Source organism: Hemitrygon akajei, unplaced genomic scaffold (assembly GCF_048418815.1).
Source record: "Hemitrygon akajei unplaced genomic scaffold, sHemAka1.3 Scf000100, whole genome shotgun sequence".
Classification (NCBI taxonomy): domain Eukaryota; kingdom Metazoa; phylum Chordata; class Chondrichthyes; order Myliobatiformes; family Dasyatidae; genus Hemitrygon; species Hemitrygon akajei.
Genome location: NW_027331986.1, coordinates 2,301,350 through 2,320,686, shown reverse-complemented (window position 1 = coordinate 2,320,686; position 19,337 = coordinate 2,301,350). Strand labels below are relative to the sequence as shown.

The 19,337-nt window shown below is 48.5% G+C and overlaps 1 long non-coding RNA gene across 1 annotated transcript; it reads right to left on the bottom strand.

Annotated features, from left to right (window-relative positions):
- Nucleotides 1-4,968: 4,968 nt before the first annotated feature.
- LOC140723108 (uncharacterized) lies at nucleotides 4,969-7,196 on the bottom strand. The gene is made up of 2 exons (XR_012097810.1): nucleotides 7,049-7,196; nucleotides 4,969-6,331 (listed from the first exon to the last, which is right to left on the bottom strand). It is a non-coding gene; the product is annotated as an uncharacterized lncRNA (long non-coding RNA).
- Nucleotides 7,197-19,337: the final 12,141 nt, after the last annotated feature.

Sequence of the window (19,337 nt, the reverse complement as noted above, 5' to 3'; positions counted from 1 at the left end):
ACCCCTGACCTCTGCTTGTCATCCCAGCCAACCTCAGCGGAAAAAGCTGCTTGCATTTATTTACCCAATGTTCTCCCTCATCATCTTGTATACTTCCAACAAATCCTCAAAGCAATGTGTAATTTCCTTGTTTATGTTTAGAGCCTTTTTTATGTGTATAAGATGATGAGGGGCATTGATCGTGTGCACAGCCAGAGGTTTGTTTTCCCAGGGCTGAAATGTCTAACACGAGGGAGCAGAGTTTTAAGGTGCTTGGAAATAGATACCGAGGAGATGTCAGGGGTAAGTTTTTTACACAGAGAGTGGTGGGTGTGTGGAATGCACTGCTGGCTTTTTCGGTGAGAGTGTTTCAGTTACTGTGGGGCCAGGAACCCATGCAGCTCAGCAGGAACAGGGAATAATACCAATGGAGAGAGTCAAACTGAGCCAGGTCACAGATTGGAGATGGCAGAAATGCTCCATTCTTATAGAGACAGGAAGAGCATCAGAGAGTTTGATCGTCATTCCAGATACCAGCACTGTGCCCAGTTAGATGATGATTTCTCTCTCCAACTTGTGTTGAACCTCACTGTAACTGTGTGATGTCAGTTCACAGCTTGACAACTCAAGTGATATCATCTGAAATTTTGTCCTACACCCACTGATGGATTTTGTAAATATTTTTACAGGTTACAAATCACAAGGAATTTCTCTCCGGAAATCTAAAACACAACACACCAGTTTTGCTGTCTCTGTCCAGATATTTAAGAAGTGGAGCAAGCGATTCACTCGATCAGCATTCCTGCTCAGACTGTGGAGAGGGATTCACTCAATCATCTGACCGACTGGCACACCTGTCATTTTAAACGGGTAGGGGGTGCCCATTCATCTGCTCAGACAGTGGGAATGGATTCAGATGGACATTTCAACTGAAGGGACATCAATAAGTTCACACTGGGACAAGGCCATCCACCTGTACTGTGTGTGAGAAGGGATTCAGTTGGTCTTCCCACCTGTGGACACACCAGTTAGTTCACACTGGGGCAGAGGCTGGTCATTTGCTGAATTTGTAGGGAAGGTTTCACTCGGTCATCTGACCAAATGATTCACCAGCAAGTCCACACTGAGGAGTGGCTGTTCACTTGTTTGGACTGTGGGAAGGGATTCACTAAGTCATCTAAACTGAAGCTACATCAGAGAGTTCACACTGGGGAGAGACCGTTTCCCTGCTCATACTGTGGAAAAGGATTCACTTGCTCATACCAACTGAAAGTACATCAAAGAATTCACACTGGAGAGAGGCCGTTCACTTGCTCAGACTGTGGGAAGGGATTCACTCGTTCATCTGAACTGAAGGTACATCAGCGAGTTCACACTGGGGAGAGGCCGTTCACCTGCTCAGACTGTGGGAAGGGATTCACTTGCTCATCTAAACTGAAGGTACATCAGAGAGTACACACTGGAGAGAGGCCGTTCATCTGCTCCATCTGTGGGAAGGGATTCACTTGTTCACCTGACCTGAAGGTACATCAGAGAGTTCACACTGGGGAATGGCCGTTCAGATGCTCAGACTGTGGGAAGGGATTCACTTGGTCATCTCACCTAATGGTTCATCAGCGAGCTCACACAGGGGAGCGGCCATTCACCTGTTCAGACTGTGGTAAGGGATTCACTCGGTCATCTCAACTGAAGGTACATCAGCGAATTCACACTGGAGAGAGGCCATTCAGCTGTTCAGACTGTGGGAAAAGATTCACTCAGTCATCTCAAGTGAAGGTACATCAGAGAGTTCACACTGGTGAATGACCGTTCACCTGCTTAGATTGTGGGAAGGGATTCACTTTGTCATCTAAACTGAAGGTACATCAGCGAGTTCACACCGGGGAGAGGCCATTTACCTGCTCAGACTGTGGGAAGGGATTCACTCAGTCATACCACCTGCAAGCACACTGGTCAGTTCACACCGGGGAGAGGCCGTTTCTCAGACTCAAGCCTGAATTATCCCTCTGCGTAGATGCTGCAGTGTAGCATACACAGTAGCCCACGCAAGTGGCCTACACCGTTGTGTGCATTTTTACTTGTGAGTTCGTGTGTCTGCGTTGCTCTGGCAAAACACCAGTTGGTGTTGGGGTTCTATGGCACTGTGTTGAATTGACTCGTGGAGTTGGGAACGATGGTGACTGCTGAGTTAATCTTGTTGGAGTTGAAGCTAATTGATGTTGAACAAGAGTTACTTTTATTGAAATTACTGCAGCGCAGAAAAGAGAGAAGCTTTTCTATTTCTTTGTGCAGTCCGCGACGTCCAAACTGATGTTTGTGGAAATTTCTTTACACGAGTTTCATGCCATTTGCAAGTCTTTATAGTATACCAATGGAGAGTCGTACAAATGTAGATATTTTCTGACTTCCTAACGTGACCTCTCCTCGATTTGGTCCATCTTCCAACTTTGAAGCAACAGGAAATACCTCGGAGGAAATGTGCTGCTACCAAGCAGACCGATCACAGTTCTCACGGTCTGTGACGCACAGTTACATTTTCGTAAGGTGTTCTTTAGGCTACGGCGTACGGTATGGCCTAGGGTGCCACATCAGATACGCAGCTATGCGGACCGTACGGTGAAGCATAATTCAGGCTTCAGTGTGTGGGAAGGGATTCACTCGGACATCTCAACTACAGAGACACCAGCGAGTTCACACTGGGGAGAGGCCGATCTGATGCTCAGACTTTGGGAAGAGATTCTCTCTGTGAAATCAACCTAATGTGCATGACTGAGTTCACACTGGGGAGAGACCGTTCACCTGCTGTGTATTTCGGAAGTGATTCACTCAGTAATCTAACCATATGCAACTCTTGCTTCGGCTAGCAGCTTAATATAGGGGGTGATAACCCCCCAGCCCGGCCAAACTTAAGAAATCTTGTTTGGGTGGATGCTGTGTGATGTGTCCCCTGTTACAAATCAGTACCCTGAAATAACAAACAGTACACAATATGTGATTAAACGACTGAGATGTATAATTCTTACCTTGACTATATGGTTAGTGAAGTAATCAAAAAGAAAGAAAAAGGGCTCATTCTCTCTTCTTCTCATCTCTCCCCAGCAAAAGACCATGAAAATCTCTCTTCCAGACTTACAAGAAAGAACATTTCAGTCATTGGATAGTCCCACACTCCAAAACCCTGTTATCTCTAGTCTTACCCTAAACATTGCTGCTGCAGAGAAGCCATTAACTCAGCAGTGAAACATTGCAGAGTCCACTGCATCAGCAGTGAAACCTTACAGTGCGTTACACTTGTGACACACTACCGGGTTCACACTGGGGAGAAAGTTTCAATAAGCTGCATGCTGGATATTTGTCCATCACCGTTGCTGAATGCTATTTTGAGAGTGACTGTCGGTGCTGAACTCTGCAATTATTGGTGCTGCTCACCACACCCAGTTCTGCACCCTGGTCACTGGGCATGGGCAGAGTTTCTTCTGCTGCATATTCTCCTTTAATGGGACTAGATCTGTGACAAATAAATCAGTCCTATTTTAAACACTGTCTCTGGTACTTAGTGAATTTATAACACACCTAGTGTACAGTAGAGAGTAAACTCAGGCCGGCTGGACCTGATTCTGTTCCACAACAGATCTTTCAAATCCTCCCCTGTTGTTCACCTCTCACTCTCCCTGTGGTGATGGGATCCAAATTGTTATCACTCTGGAAGAAGAGTTTTCCCTTGAATTTCCTGCAGACTGAAGAAGTCGAGCTGACCGCAGTTCAGTCTGAGATGTTCTTCGCCCCTCAAATCTCCGGCTGAGGAAGAATGACATTGGGAGTGAACGTCCTTATTCAGGGCTCATTTGTCACCATCTCGTCTGCTCAGATCGTCGGGATGTCTCCCATGGAGGGTCATAGTCATTCCACTGGTTCATGTTTTCTTCCAGAGTGATGATTCATTTTTCTGAGTTGGCCTCTCATGTATGTGTTCTGGTCTGTATTTCTCATCACGATTGCATATACGCACATGGAGTGCTGAATCCTCTTCATTTTTGATGAAAATATATACGAGTGGCGATTGATATATTCGTGGCCTCAGGTGGAAGGAGTCAATTTTGGAAAATCTAGCACATTTATTTTTCAACGTGGTCCCGTTAGTCCAGCAGTGGCTTGCAAAGGTTTGGGCACCCCTGGTCAAAATTTCTGTTCCTGTGAATAGCTCAGCGAGTAAAAGATGACCTGATTTCCAAAAGGCATAAAGTCAAAGATGACACATTTCTTTAATATTTTAAGCAAGATTACATTTTAATTTCCATCTTTTACAGTTTCAAAATAACAAAAAAGGAAAAGGGCCCGAAGCAAAAGTTTGGGCTCCCTGTATGGTCGGTACTTAGTAACAACCCATTTGGCAAGAAACACAGCTTGTAAATGCTCTTTGTAGCCAGCCAAGTGTCTTACAATTCTTGTTTGGGTAAATGTCTGGGTTCAGTCATAAACAGCAAAGTACTGACTGTGGAAATTACAGATTACTATATTATTAGAGTCACAGAGAGCAGCAGCCCTTCGGCCCTTCCAGTCAATGCCGACCTGTTTTTGTTGTTACTGCCTAGTTCCAGCTACCTGCACCAGAGCCTCCATACACCTCCCATCCACGTCCTCACCCAAATTCATCTTTAGTGTCTAAATCAAACCCACATCCTCCACTTCCACTGGCAGCTCATTCCACACTCTCACCAACATCTGAGTGAAGAATTCCCCTTCAGATTCCCCGAAAATAATTCACTTTCACCCTGAACATATGTCCAATGTCAGGGTGAGAGGGAGGACGGGGCAGAGAGGGAAGACAGTAAAGGGAGGGGTGGTCGAGTGCGGAGAGGGAAACAGAGCGAAGTGTTTATACTTAATATTTTTGAGAAAAACTAATTGTTTGAACTTGCTGCAAAGCTACTCTCCATATCCTGTATATTCTTAACCAGATTATTGATCGAGATGACAAGTAGCAATGGCTGATGTTCAAAGTAAATTTTATTATCAGAGTACAGAAATTTTATATAGTCACATACCACATAAAACCCTGATATAGTTTTTCCTACAGGAACACTTAGCAAATCTTTAGAATAATAACAGGATCAATGAAAGATCAAGTAGAGCACAGAATTCAATCAAATGTGCAAATGCAAATATAATTAAATATCAATGAATAATGACAGCAATGGGGTGTAACCCTGGGGAACCTCACTAGGCCCGGGCCTCGAGTCCAATAAACAGCCTCCCACCATCACTCTCTGCTTCCTACCATCAGGACAACTGTGCATCCAGTGAGCCAGCTCTCCCTGGATCCCGTGTGATCTGACTTTCCACAGCAACTTACCATGTGAACCTTATCAAAGGCCTCACTGATGCCCATATCGGCCCAGATCCTGGGACAGAGGTGTCACCGATCAGAGGGCATGGATTTAAGCGTAGGATGGAGAGGTTTAGAGGGATCTGAGGAAGAGACTTTTCACTCAGAGGGCAGCTGAAATCTGGAACACACGTCCCGAGGTGGTGGTGGAGGCAGGTCCCTTCACAACATTTACGAAGAGGATGAGCATTGAAACTGCCGAGATACAGTCGGCTATGAACCAAGTGCTGATAAGTGGGACCAATTGAGACAGTGAGTGGATGGTCAGAACAGGTATGGTTGGCCAAAGGCCTGTTTCCGTGCTGTGTGATCCACCACTCCGGACATGCTAAATTAACTATGGTGGCACCGCAAGGCATTGATTTCAAAACTCCACATCCCTCTCCAACCTGAAATAAACCAGACTGAACCCCTTTGTCACCACTGGGAATATCTGTTTCTGTCAAGGTAGCATAGAGATTGGTCACTTCTGCTAAACAACTGGCAATTGATGAAGTTTCTGTGTCTTCTTCCATTAATGTCGCTGCCTTACAGCAAAACTAACCCTCTCACTGTATCAGAATCAGTGATTAAATCAGACCCCAAATACTGTGCTTTCATCCCTGCACGTTATAACTGGAACCATCTCACTGAGGGTCTGATGGAGACATGTGATCACATCTCCCCTGCTTCTGACATTTCAAATACCCTCAGAATGGTTTTCTGATTCAGTCTGAAGGTTATGGTACATTCAGCTCGTCCTCAGACCTGACAAACCATGTCTTCCCACAGCTGGTTCCACCTGTTGGTGTGTCCTCTTTCCTCCACCTCCAGGGAAGCTGCATCTCCACACAAACTCCTCACTTGAGACGACTGTCTGTACCCGTGACACAGGAATTCACATCTCCGTCACTCTCCTGATACCGTGTCTGACCTGCTCACCTCTGGGTACACTCCCTGGGTACAAGCTTCTTCCTCAGTCACCATCTGTGAAATTATATAAAAACACAATTACTGTAAAACGATTTATCAGACAGCTCCTGTACCCCTCCACCCCAGACGATTGTTTGCTGACTAAAACGCTCTCTCTTCAGGCCCTTCACTATTCCCTTTCCCCTTGCAAACTCCAGATATGCCAGCTGATCTGAACCCACTGTGAGGACATTTATATCTCAGAGGAGGATGTAGAAACCCGTGTTGTTCTCTGATACAGAGGTCACTAACACCCCACCGCTATCCCAATCTGCACCAACAGCCCATGACGCTGACAGCTCTTCCAGACACTGGGGCTTTGTAACAAACACCATGGTAACAGCAAGATTAGACAGTAATTCATTTGAAGAGAGAATTGCTGCTTCCTGAAAGGACACGCGAGTGTCCGATACAACGGAGCAAATCCTTCCCCGTTCACAACTTTATTTGACCCGGGTCACGGAACGTCCGATCATCCCACTTTCTCACAACAGCAGCCCCACCCCCCATCCCCCCCGACTACAGTCCACCCATAACTTCTACCCACACACACACAGACAGATCCTCCTCACCCCAAACCCCTCCGAGCCTGGGAACCACAACTAACTGATCCCACAGCCCGGGCTCGGGCGCAAAGCTAAAACCGGGGCTGCGGGACCGGAGAGCCCGGAGCCTCCAGCCGTCCGGCAGAGCTCGTTCCCGGCACTTTTCATAGACACATAGAAAACCTACAGCACGATACAGGCCCTTCGGCCCACAAAGTTGTGATTCGACGGCAACCGGCCCCCGATTTCCACAAACCCGAGATCAGACCCTTCTTCACGGACGCCTGAACAGAAGAACCGCCGGCGACAGCTCCAGTCGGCACTGCGCCTGCGTTTAGCAGGAGGTTCTGGGCTGCACCAGTCGTGGCCGGAGGTCCCTACAGAGGGAGCAGTGGACGGAGTCGGGAGGGACAACGGAGAGGTAAATCACAAACACGACAAAGTCTGCAGATGCTGGAAATTCAGAGCAACACAAACAAAACGCTGGCGGAACTCAGCCGGCCGGGCAGCATCTATTAGAGAGAAAAATCACACTCCCACTCCACCCCCGCATAAAACAATGCAATCAGAGGTTTATGATCATTTTCAACATCAAAAGATTGCCCTGACACAAACTGATGAAATGCCTCACAAGGAAACATAATGCTGAGCAATTCTTTTTCAATCTGGGCACAACGTGTTTCTGGATCAGATAATGAACGAGTTGCATCCGCCACTTGTAGCCATTCCTTATCATGTTATGATCATTTTCAACATCAATAGATTCCCCAGAGGGAATCGGAATAAAAATGTTTGGACACCAGGAAGTCCCGCTCGGAGCGGATAGTCCAAAGGTTAATTTATTATCAAAGCAGATATCCGTAAACAATTCTTGAGATTTTTTTCTTCTCCAGAAAACCACGAAACAAAGAAAGAGCATGAAAGTCGTTCACAGAGAAAAATCAAACTCCCACCTCAACCCCGGCATCAAAAAGACAGCATCCCGATCATCAAACCCCCAAAACCCACCCCTCCCGCACAAAGGGAACAATATCATCGACAGCCCCCCCCCCCCAAAAAAAAAATTCACAGGTGAAGTGTCGCCTCACCTGGAAGGATGTTTGGACAACGGAGAGAGTTCGGCCGTCCGGCCCTTTCACTGTGACACCCCGAGCTCCACATCAAATCCGTCCAAACGAATCTGGGTGAACTTTAATGACCAATAAATATAATTCCTCTCAGCGATCAGCTGTCTGAATGATCCCCTGACTCTGAGAGGAAGTCTATGGTCCACACTGTCAGGGTGTTGAGTTTACCAGGAGACAAAGACTGCAGGGACGAGAGGTTTTCTGTTGACTAATACACTGTGTGTGGACCCCGCTGGCAATTCTGGTGTTGTGACCCGAATCGAGACAAACACCATGCTGCCTGTGGTGAACTAGATATACCTGTCTGACTGCTCCTGTGGCTCCTCCCAAGACCCTGCTGACTACCCCTGTGGCTCCTCCCACAGACCCCTGTATAAAGGCGACTGTGGCCTGCTGCTCTCCCTCATTTCCCCAGGATGTAGTGTTCTTCAGTCAATAAAAGCCGATATCTCACTTCCTAAGTCTCGGCGTGAGTTATTGATGGTGCATCAATTTTATTGACTGAAAGTTACAACATGGAAACCGCTTTACGCCCAGAACGCCTAGACTTGGACCCCCGAGACCCTGGAGCAGCTCTTGCCTTTGAACACTGGCTGGTGTGCTTCCAATCGTACTTAGAGGAGGTTCGTGCCACCGACTCGGCTGTTCGGCGCAAACTTCTCTTCTCGAGGGTCGCCCCAAAAGTTTATTCGTTCATCAGGGACATATCCACCTACGAGGAGGCGCTTGCCGCCCTCCAAAGACAGTACCTGCGGCCAGTAAATCCAGTTTATGCACGGCACCGCTTGGCAACGCGAAAACAGCGGCCTACGGAGTCGACTGCTGAATTTTTCCGCGAGTTACTGACCCTAGCGCGGGACTGTGACTGCAAAGCGCTCACAGCGGAACAGCATAAGGAACACTTGGTCCGAGACGCTTTTGTGACTGGGGTTCGGTCAGTGTGTATCCGCCAGCGGCTGCTGGAAAAAGCTGATCTTACCTTACGCTCCGCGATAGAGACGGCCGATTCGATAGAGGCTGCGCAACTGTACGCCGAAGAAGTCCAACCGAGCCATTCCCCGGTTCCGAGCGAATTCGCCAACGCCGCTGCCAGTCGCGGTATCTCAAACCCCACGAATTCGCCAGGTACGAAACTCTGTTACTTTTGTGGGCTTCGGAAACATGCTCGGGTAAGCTGTCCGGCGCGCGAAGCGACGTGTTCCAGCTGTGGGAAGAAGGGCCATTTCGCCAAGGTCTGTAAATCTAAACCGCGCCCGGGGTCGAGCAGCGCCGCGTCTGAGACCTGGGGGCCGCCATTTTGCATGACCGGATGTGGACAACCATCTTTGCCGGCGTCACCAGGCCCCGCCCCTACCTACCCGTGTGCGACCTGGGAGCCGCCATCTTGCATGCCCGGATGTGAGCGGCCATCTTTGCTGGCGTCACCAGGCCCCGCCCCCGACACGCCCCGTTCTACGCTGGCTTCCGTGACCCTCGATCAAAGCGCTCCGCACCAGCTCGCAAGGTCGATGATGGACATCCTGGTGGAGGGGCACAGGACTAGCTGCCTGTTTGACACGGGCAGCACTGAGAGTTTTATTGACCCGGCCACAGTGAAACGCTGCGGACTCGTGACACGGCCGGTCCGTCGGAAGATCACCTTGGCTTCAGGGTCGCATTCCACAGACATCCGGGGGGGTTGTGTAGCGACATTGGTGGTGCAGGGCACAGAATATCGGAACTTTGCGTTCCTGGTCATGCCTCGACTGTGCGCACCTGTGCTATTGGGGCTGGACTTCCAGAGCCATCTCGAAAGTGTGACTATGGCATATGACGGGCCCCACCCGCCACTCACTGTCAGGAATCCTCAGTTTGGTGGGACTTCGCCATATACTCCGTTACCACACGCACATACACCCCGAACCCCACATCCCGCCCAGCACCATGTCGATAGCTGTGCTGCTGACACTATTTGCAACCTCTCCACCCTCAAGATCCCTCCCCCATCGCTGTTCACCAACCTGACCCCCGACTGTAAACCTGTGGCAACTAAAAGTAGGAGGTACAGTGCGGGGGACAGGGCCTTTATTCATTCAGAGGTGCAGCGGCTGCTCAGGGAGGGGATCATTGAGCCAAGCACAAGCCCATGGCGGTCCCAGGTGGTCGTTGTTCGGACTGGGCAGAAAAATAGGATGGTTGTGGACTACAGCCAGACCATCAATAGATTCACGCAGCTTGACGCGTACCCCCTACCCCGCATCGCGGATATGGTCAACCAGATAGCTCAGTACAAGGTGTACTCGACAATTGATCTGCAATCCGCTTATCACCAGCTCCCCATCCGCCCAGAGGACCGCCCCTACACCGCCTTCGAGGCGGGTGGCAGGCTCTATCACTTTCTGCGCGTCCCGTTTGGTGTCACAAATGGGGTCTCGGTCTTCCAGAGGGAGATGGACCGGATGGTGGACCAGTACAAACTGACGGCCACATTTCCCTATCTAGATAACATCACCATCTGTGGTCGCGACTGGTCGGACCATGACGCCAACCTCCAACGTTTTTTCCAGGTGGCCGATGCTTTGAACCTGACTTATAACAAGGACAAGTGTGTGTTCAGAACCACACGACTCGCTATCCTTGGGTATGTCGTGGAGAACGGGGTCATTGGCCCTGACCCCGACCGTATGCGCCCCCTGTTAGAACTCCCTCTTCCCACTACTCTCAAGGCCCTCCGGCGGTGCCTGGGTTTTTTTTCCTATTACGCCCAATGGGTTCCCCATTACGCAGACAAGGCCCGCCCCCTGGTCAAGTCTACCACCTTTCCCCTCTCTGCCGAGGCCCGCGCGGCCTTCAGCTGCATTAAAGGGGACATTGCCAAAGCAACGATGCATGCGGTAGACGAGACCATTCCCTTCCAAGTAGAGAGTGACGCCTCTGACGTCGCGCTGGCTGCTACCCTCAATCAGGAAGGCAGGCCAGTGGCGTTTTTTTCCCGTACCCTTCAAGGCTCTGAACTTCGGCACTCCACGGTGGAGAAAGAAGCCCAAGCCATAGTGGAAGCTATTCGGCACTGGAGGCACTATCTCGCCGGCAGAAGGTTCACCTTGCTGACCGACCAGCGCTCGGTTGCGTTCATGTTCAGCAGCCAACAGCGGGGCAAAATCAAAAATGATAAAATTTTGCGATGGAGAATAGAACTCTCCACCTATACTTACGATATCCTGTACCGGCCTGGCAGGCTCAATGAACCGTCTGATGCCCTATCCCGGGGACCGTGTGCTAGTGCCCAGCTCGACCAGCTGTATGCCCTTCATGCCCAACTTTGCCACCCGGGGGTCACCCGGTTTTATCACTTCATTAAAGCCCGGAACCTGCCGTACTCCCTGGAGGACATCAGGACGATGACCAGGGACTGCCAGATCTGCGCTGAGTGCAAACCGCACTTCTACCGTCCTGACACTGCGCAGCTTGTCAAGGCCACCCGCCCTTTTGAGCGACTGAGTATGGACTTTAAGGGCCCCCTTCCCTCCACCGACCGCAATGTCTACTTTCTCAGTATTATTGACGAGTACTCGCGATTCCCCTTTGCCGTTCCCTGCCCCGACACTACTACCACGTCGGTCATAAAAGTCCTGCGCCAGCTCTTCACACTGTTCGGATATCCCTGCTATGTCCACAGTGATAGAGGGTCCTCCTTTATGAGTGACGAGTTGCGCCGGTTCCTGCTTGCTAGGGGCATAGCTACTAGTCGCACCACGAGTTATAATCCCCGGGGGAATGGCCAGGTGGAGAGGGAGAATGCCACGGTGTGGAAGGCCATACTTTTAGCCCTTAAGTCACAAGGGTTGCCGGTCTCCCGATGGCAGGAGGTCCTCCCTGAGGCACTCCACTCTATCCGCTCCCTGTTGTGTACGTCCACTAATGCCACCCCTCACGAACGCTTATTCTCTTTTCCCAGGAAGTCTGTCACTGGGACCACCCTGCCAGTTTGGCTGACGTCCCCGGGGCCAGTGCTGCTGCGTAAACATGCGAGGAGTAATAAGTACTCACCACTGGTCGAGAAGGTTCACCTCCTGCATGCTAATCCCCAGTATGCCTACGTGGTCTTGCCTGATGGGCGGGAGGACACGGTCTCTGTCCGCGACCTGGCGCCCGCCGGAGCAGCAGACCACTACCCCGAGCACTCCACGGTAACTTTGCACCCTGTACCCGAAGTGACTCCGCGCGCACCGTGCCCCACACAGACTCCGTATGCGTCTGTTCCAGGGCCCTCGCTCACACGCGAGGGATCCCTGACACCTCCTGTTGGGACAGAATTAACCCACTCTCCGCCTTCGGAGCACACACCACCTCCGGCACCTGTGCTGTCATCACCTCCGGCTCCTGTGCAATTGCAGCCGGAGCTCCGTAGATCGCAGCGAACGATTCGACCACCTGATCGACTTAACCTGTAAATATACTTGGGAATTTTTTTTAAACAAAGGAGGGGTGAATGTGGTGAACTAGATATACCTGTCTGACTGCTCCTGTGGCTCCTCCCAAGACCCTGCTGACTACCCCTGTGGCTCCTCCCACAGACCCCTGTATAAAGGCGACTGTGGCCTGCTGCTCTCCCTCATTTCCCCAGGATGTAGTGTTCTTCAGTCAATAAAAGCCGATATCTCACTTCCTAAGTCTCGGCGTGAGTTATTGATGGTGCATCACTGCCCACTCCACCGACAACACGGCACAGCCGGACACATAACAGGGGACTTTACATCCCACAACACTGGATTCAGCGATGAAACCCGTGATTAATGTTGTTGTCCCACTGAAAAGTCCATTAAGGTGCTTTTCAATCCCAGCCTCTCCCACAGGTGATGTCACACAGCTCCTTCCCCCACGCGCGACTGACGTCACATATGGACTCCCCACACCGGGATCTGCCCTCATGTGCGCGGTGTCTTACGTCACCCACGCGCTGCTGTGCTCGAGCTTTATCGGTTGAACGGCTGAGCTAATAATCACGTGACCAGCCCCTCCCGCACCGCTGTCAACAGAGGATTCAGGAGCTGCGCTATTCCCATTGGTGCGAAGCGATGTCAATCACAGGTTACAACCATTCGCGGAGGCGGACAAGCCGAGTGGGCGTTACCCCGCTGAGTTCGTCTCCCGCTCGAGCGCCGACCGCCTCCTCAGAGCGGAGAAAACCTCAAAGTAAATGTCCGCTTTCTGATTTATTTCCATTTCCCTCCGAGGGAAGTTGGGGCGTTTGTGAAGCGTCTCCTACGGCCGAAGTCTGATGTATCGCCGAAAGGTAGGAGGAGACCGCTCGGCCCGTCGGTTTGATGCCGGCTCCCCGGGGAGGGGGGATTTTATTGAAAGGATGAAGATGGTGAGAGAGGGGACGGACAGGATGTTTGTCCCGGCGGGGACAGGAGGGGCTCATCTGTGGAAATGTCTGAGCCCACGGTGGTGTCGAGCGGAGGGATTCACCACATTGGGGGCAAACACCGGCAGACTGTTGCCCTGCAAGCGGAGACAATGGTCCGGGCAAAGTGACAATTATTTGGGCTTTGTTGAGATTGTACCTGGAATATGGTGTAAAATCCCGCTCCCCATACTAACACGGGTTATACAGACCAAAGAACAAACTGTCGGAGGAACTCAGTGGGTCGGGCAGCATCTGTGGAGGGAAATGGACCGTCAACATTTCGGGCCGAGACCCTCCCTCTGGACTGAGAGTGGACGGGAAATAGTCAGAGAAAAGAGGTGAGGGGTGGGGATGGGGCAAGAGCTGGGGAGTGAGAGGTGGATCCAAGTGAGAGGGGGGAGGTGGTAAGGTGGAAACAGTGACAGGGGTGGGAGGTGAGTGGTTGGGGCAACACGGGGCTGCAGAAGATGGAAATTAATTCCACAGAGGATTAACAAAGAGGTTAGAGAGTATTTGTTATAGAGAGTGCAATAAAGATTCACCAGACTGATCCCTGGAGTGGTGGGGTCATCATATGAAGAAAGATCAAATGCGATAACCCTTTCATTTAGAGAATCGAGGACTGAGAGGTGAACACATTGAAATGTTCAACATCATTACCGGTTGAACCAGGGATCCCAGTCTCTGAAACAGGGATGGACTGTCCGGGACTGAGTTGAGGGGAAACGTCTCCACTCCGAGGGTGTTGAATGTCCGTAAATCCCCACCACAGAGGGCGGTGAAGACTCAGTGATCGTCCTCATATAGAACAGAGGCCGCCAGATGTGTGGAGACCGAAGGGATTGAGGAAATGAGGATCGGACAGAAACATGTGGCTGAGATGGGAGAGCAGCCGCCACCTTGCTGATGGTTAGAGGGGCTGAATGGCCTCCTGCTGTTTCTCACTTGATGTTTCAGTGTTCTTGTCCAGCAAGGCTCCGGAGGAATGTGAATAGAAATTAGTGTTTATAAACACAGAACTGATTTAAATGAAACGTGAACATTTCCTGTTTGGGTCTGAATTATGTTTTGGACCTGGATGGGAATTGAGCCGGTGACTCTGTGACCTGGAGGTGGAGGGAAAGGGATCGGGGAAGATATGGTGTGGAAAAATAATCATGTATCTGGGGTAAATATGGAATAATGTGGGGAATGTGGTGGATGGGTCGGGCAGTGTGTGAAGGGTGAGAAACGGAGTCACCGGTTCAGGTGGGAGACCCTCCACCCGTCACCTGATCCCGTTTCCTGTTCATGTTTTTCCGCAGATCTGCAGCATCTGCGGGTCACTGCTCTACGTGTCCATGTAGCTTCATCTTTCCCCGTTCAGACAAGTCAGTGAGATCCGGATCGGTCACATCCTCTCATTGTGGGTGGATAATGTTTTTTTTCTCTGCAATAGTTTCTGCATGTTTCATTTCACTGTTTCGACGTGCTGAAGTGCAGCCGATGTTTCTGGGTGTCTGACCCGCTTATGTGAGAATTTAGTCTTTTCTATTTCTCTGAGCTTCTCATAAATGTGTAAAGTTCAGTTCAGCTTCACTTCAGAATTTCCAAAGCATCAGCCAGTCAGTCAAATTGCTCCACACAATTAAAATAGCTTATTACATTTTTTTCCATTTTTGTACTATATATATGTATATTCTTATTTTAAATCACAATTGTTAAAATCTATTGTTATGAATTAGGTTCTACTGCTGCCTCAGGGTCAACGAATTTCATGTCATATGCCAGTGTTATTAAACCTGATTCTGATATTGATATGGGAGACACACCACCGCACCAGTCACCTGATCCCAGTTACGGCAGATCGTAATGTGAGATTGAAGCATTTTCCATATATTTGTTTTCCACTGAAATGACAACAGTTCAGCTTCCTTCTGTGGTTCCAGAGCAGAAGCTCAGTCTGTCTAATATTTCCACACAATTAAAATGGGGAATTTGTTTATTATCATCATGTACTGAGCTACAGTGAAAGTCTTGCCTGATGTACCATCCACACAGATCGATATATTACAACACTACATTGAGCTGATATATGACAAAACACTCACTGTAACTAAGCATTGTGGCTGCTGTTACGTACCCCGTAACTGAGTCACTTACCAGCAAAGATAGAGAGGTCTGTTGAAGTCTGATGGTACTATTTTTAGAAGTCTTTATTCATAAAGGGGCACAAAAATAGGATTAATACAAACAATCAGATAATATATGTCGTCAATACTCAATCTAAAGCGCGGGTATATTCATAATCATCAATAAGAAATAACTCTATCATTTGTCTCGGGGTTACTGTATTGTCCGATGAAGAAATAAAAGTCAATTGTCATTAAAGATGCAGCTCTTTTTCGGGTTGGGGAGAGAGACAGTCTTAAACTTGCCCGGGTCTTTTGATGAGGCCAATCCGTTGCGTCGGGGGAGTTGGTTCCCCGTTGTTAGTTCAAAGTCGTTTTCTGTGGTATCAGCCACCGGTTCCCAGACAAGGGACAAGCATGTGGCTTCCTTCAAATGGCCTCCCGCTATTACGGGATCGCTAGCGTTTCTTCTGGTGCGTCTGAGGGGCCGTCTCTACAGCCCCTCTTTTATCTTGACTCACAGGGTAGTAGATGTCAATCAGGATGGGGGTGATGCAATCTCTCTCTCAACCAGCCCACTTTGCCTGAGGACTTGCACGTAGCAGTCCCCAATCCACAAATATGTCTCCAAGAGACAATGGCCAATGTCGCGTCATTTTGCATCGTCGGGGAACGAGGCATTCGGCACGTCTCTCTCCCATTTCCTGGGTCCACTGACCCAACCCACTAGTGCCCTTGCGATTCTCACAAAAGAGGGGGCTGCGGGCATAACACTGCAGAGAAACTGCAGTGCAGATAGACATATGGTGCAGGGTCACGTCGAGTTACATTGTGAGGCCGAGACCATTTTATCATTCATTTGGCTTATAACTGCAGACAGGAAGCCATCCTTTAGCCTGGTGTTACGCACTTTAAGGCTTTTGTATCTCTTCCCCGATGGGGGAGCGGGTTTGCAGCAAGAATGTCCAGGTTGTGAGGATCTTTGAGTACATGGCCTGCTTTTCCGAGGGAGGGGAAGTGTAGGAAGAGTCCATGGAGGGGAGGCTTGTTTCTCTGATGTTCTCTGCTCTCCAAAGTTCTCTGCAGTTCCTTGGGGTCATGGGCAGAGCAGTAGCCATACAAAGGCATGAAGTATCGACATGGAGCTCAGAGACCTCGGCCTTCACCCTGCCTTGTGTAGCTGGATCCTGGACTTCCTGTCAGATCGCCGGCAGGTGGTAACAGTGGGCTCCATCTCTTCTGTCTCTCTGACCCTCAGCACACATAACTCACAGGGTTGTTTTTTTGGCCCTCTCCAATACTCTCTGTGCACCCATGACTTGTGCTGCCACCCACAGCTCAAAATCTGCTAATTACATTTGCTGACAGCACTACATTGATTGACCTAATCTCAAATAATAACTTTCAATCGATCAAATGCCACCTGACAAGGCTCGGTCCTAACAAACTTTTCACCCTTCTTCAGGAGATTAGTCAGAGGAAGAGCGATAGCAGCAAAGTGCTTACAGAACTTAAGATAACATCCATCCATTCCCAGAAACCTTCTAACAGCCTTCTTCGCAGTCAGAATAGGAACTTGAGAAATTGCTTGGATTTTTGCCCGAACAGGAGCCAACTTGCATTGACCTACAACATAGCCAGGACAGGTCACAGTGGCATTGTCAAATTCACTCTTAGCTAAGTTAACTGTCAGGTTGTCCTAGGAAAGCCTGTTAAAAAGCTTTTCTACTGCAGAGATATGCTCTTCCCAAGTGTCACTCCCTGTGACTAAGTCATCAATATAGGCATCTGTGTGTTCTAACCCTCGAATTACAAAATCCATCATTCTCTGGGATGTTCCTGGAGCATTTTTCCTTCCAAAAGGCAAAACATTGTATTCATACAACCCAAATGGTGTCACAAATGCAGAAATTTCTCTACCTCTGTCCATCAATGGAACACACCAATACCCTATCAACAGATCAATCTTTGTAAGAAATTAGCTATTCCAACCTTATTGATGCAATCATCCACCCTAGGGATAGGATAGGCATCTGTTTTTGTTACTGCATTTACCTTCCTATAATCAGTGCAAAATCTAACACTACCATCAGGTTTGGGCACAATAACGGGGGGTGACTCCAATCTGATGCTGAAGGACTAATAATACCATTTTCCAGCATTTTCAATTTCTTGCTCAGCCAATTTACACTTGTCTACATTCATGCGATATGAGTGTTTAATCGGTTTGGCTTGACCAATATCTACATCATGTACTGCGACCCTGGTTTGCCTGGGAATATCAGGGAATAAATCTTTAAACTTCAGAATTAATTCCTTCAGCTGTTGTTGTTGCTTTGGCTGCAGGTGAGCCAAACTGTTATCAGTATTTTCTAGAACAACCGAGTTCATTAGCCTAACTGGGACAATGTTTGGCTTGTGAAAAGTCTCAGACGAGTCAATTGTACCATTCTCAGGGTTGCCAGATTCATATGTTTTGACAACAACACTCACAGATGGTGCCTGCTTGTCAAAATAAGGCTTTATCATATTTATCTGTACCACCTGTGTTAGTGTACGTCGGTCGGGTGTTTTGATAACATAATTCACATCATTAATTTGAGAGACTATTTCATATGGTCCATTGAGATTCGCCTGAAGTGGATTTGTCAACATTCTTCAACATAAGGTAAGCACCTTATCCCCTACCTGCTATTTTCTTTAGAAACCCTCCTATCAAACCAACACTTCATTTTGTTTTGAGAAATCTTTAAGTTTTGTCACACTAGACTACAGGCGTGGAGTAGTTTATCATTGATCTTCAAAACATAGTCTGACAAGTTAACATGTACATCCCCATCAATCCACTGTTCCTTTAACAAGGTCAAAGGTCCCCTCTCTCTATGACCAAATACAAATTCAAATGGAGTAAAGCCCAGTTAATCCTGTACCAACTCTCTTATTGGGAACAAAAGCAAATATATTCCTTCATCCTAGACTTTTCCATTTTCAACACAGTATGTCTTTTTTTTGGCATGTGCGTGCGTGCGTCCGATGATGTCTTTTTCAAGCCTTTACAAGGCATGGAGCGAGAGAGAGAGAGAGAGAGAGAGATTGTGTGGTACACAGTTTGTGTTAATCATTGTTTTGAGGGTAGAATGAAATCTTTCTAGAGCCCCTCATGATTCTGGATGGTATGCAGACGATGTAATTTGTTTAGCTCCCAGTTCATAAATTACCTGCTGGAGTAATCCAAATGTAAAATTGCTTCCTTGATCAGACTGGATTTCTTTAGGAAAACCAAATAAAATAACTCGGTAAAGCCTTTGCCACAGTTTTAGCTTTAATATTTCCGAGAGGTATTGCCTCTGGGAATCTGGATGCAGTACACATAATAGTTAGCAAATACTGATGGCCAGCTTTAGTCTTTGGCAATGGGCCAGCACAATCCACTATAACTTTTGGAAAGGTTTCACCAAATGCAGGTATAGGCCGCAGTGGGGCCTCCTATCTAACTGACACCGACTTGACAAGTGTGACAGGTTCTGCAAAAGGTCACAACATCTTTCCCCAAATTAGGCATGTAGAAGTATTTCATAATCCTGTTTACAGTTTTATTCACTCCAAAATGTCGTCCTAAGGGCATACTGTGGTCAAAGTTAACATTTCAGTCCTATAAACCTTAGGAATTACAACTTGGCGAACAATTGCTCATTCATCACTCGCAGGTATAGCCAGTGGCCTCCACTTCCTTATTGACACTCCATCCCTGAGATAATACCCTACTGGCACTTTCTTAATCTCATCATCTGAGAGAGTTGTTTCTTTTAAAGCTTCAATCTCAGGGTCTCGGTTCTGTTCTGCTAT